Source organism: Aplysia californica, unplaced genomic scaffold (assembly GCF_000002075.1).
Source record: "Aplysia californica isolate F4 #8 unplaced genomic scaffold, AplCal3.0 scaffold00226, whole genome shotgun sequence".
NCBI lineage: Eukaryota > Metazoa > Mollusca > Gastropoda > Aplysiida > Aplysiidae > Aplysia > Aplysia californica.
In genome coordinates, this window is record NW_004797496.1 from 918958 (window position 1) to 920830 (window position 1873).

The following is a 1873-nucleotide window of genomic DNA, read 5'->3' on the forward strand; positions in this document are numbered from 1 at the left end:
TCTCTGTGTGTGTGTGTGTGTATATATAATATAAAAGCAGGGTAAAAGCAACCCGCCTACTAAATTACCTAAATTCAATTTGTTTGGAAGGGGTGTGTTAAACTGATACCATCGGTGCATCGAAGTTGGTCTCGATGTTCAGAGAGAGAGAGAGAGAGAGAGAGAGAGAGAGAGAGAGAGAGAGAGAGAGAGAGAGAGAGAGAGAGAGAGAGAGAGAGAGAGAGGGGGGGGGGTTGAGAGAGAACGTGAACGTCTATGAGAATCTGATTATATGTGTGAGAGTATTCTAAAGGTGGTACGCAGCAAACGTAAAAGTGTTTTCGTCCTTTTTATCAAGTTTCCAGTCTCCGGCGTTCCACCTTGTGGCGGCCGTTCTGTTACATTCTGGTGTTTCTCTAAACAGTGTACACGTTGTTTTCACGAGGGCCCATGTTTCAGGTGGGGAAGTTTATCATTTTCTAATCACACTTTCAACTTTTCTTTACCCCCTACAGAGAACGAGAAAGTAGACATTAGAGAAAGGCTCATGTTGAGACTGAAAACTCCTGAGTGGTGGTGGGTGGTGGGAGTAGGGGAGGTAACACATTTCCTGAAAGCGAACGGTGCCAAGGGCGAAAACTCCTGTGTTTATATTGAGCCTGCAATTTCACGGATTTCCCTGGAATCTATTCGGCTCGTGTAACTCTTAAATCGGGTTATTATTGTTTCAACCACATGCCAGCCCTTGCATATTTGTAAATGATTCAGTTCCTTCCGACTCTGTGTCAAAGGATAGTTTTGCGCCATAGCTGGCGCACCCGGCGGACACAACAATGAAAGAATGGACGTTGAATTCTGTCAGGTCGTGTTTCACAAAGTGGAAAACTTGATACAAGCAAGGCAATGCGTGAACGAGAACTCGCGAGTCTGAGTTGAGGTTTTTGCATCGCCTACTTTGTCTCTTGTTCTCCCGCCCTCCTGTCTCCCTCCATCCCCTCTGTCTCCCTTCTCTGTCTCTCTCTTTCTTTCTCTCTCTCTCTCTCTCTCTCTCTCTCTCTCTCATATACACAGACACACACACTCACACATACGTTTTTCCCTCTCTTAAGTTACCAGTTTACTCCGCTCAACATTAGAGAGTAGTTTACAGTTTCTTTTGAATAAAAAGGTATAAAACTACATGTTATCATGTTTTTCAAAAGAGTATGTGGAGGGGGGTGGTAGGAGTGAGACACGTAGATGCAATATGGCAAGGAGGTGTGGGCAACTCCAAGACTAAACTTTTCCGTGTCGTATAATGACGTGCAGAGAACCGAAAAATAGAAGTGTTCATGCGGAGAACCGAAAAATAGAAGTAGTCAAGATGCTAACAAGATGTTGAGCATTGATTTGGTTTGAATTTGGATACACAGAAGAAATTATGCTCCAAAAACAATGGAATAATAATATTATATTGTAACTTGAGAGGTTATTTTTGTGAGAGAAGGAGTACAATGTGTGCTTTGTGTTTTGGTTTCAGCTTTTATTTGTGGCTCTTACATCTTGCTGTAATTGCTCTTATTCTATTTTTGAAGCGTGGCAGCTGGATTTTGTCAGTCTTATTTTGTTTTTGTTTCTAGTTGTGTGGGATTTTTTTGTACTAAATTATATCACTTTGAGTTCGGATGAACTGCCGCACGTGTATTTGTTCATCCTATATTATGTGCATGAATATCTTAAAATAGCTCGAGTCTGGGTATTTCAAAACGTACACTTCCTCACTTTATTATTGTTATTTTATTCTATTCCCCCCTCCCAGTTTTGTATCGTTAGTATAGCAAAATATCAAACACCAGTCTCATGGTAAGGAAAAGATTGGTGTTAAACGGAGAACCCTCTGTAATCCCCCCCCCCC

General features: G+C 41.8%; 1 protein-coding gene across 1 annotated transcript in view; it reads left to right on the forward strand.

The window, feature by feature from the left end:
- Positions 1 to 1873, forward strand: part of LOC101845775 (pro-neuregulin-2, membrane-bound isoform) — a 133305-nt gene that overhangs the window by 106664 nt on the left and 24768 nt on the right. The window lies entirely within an intron of this gene.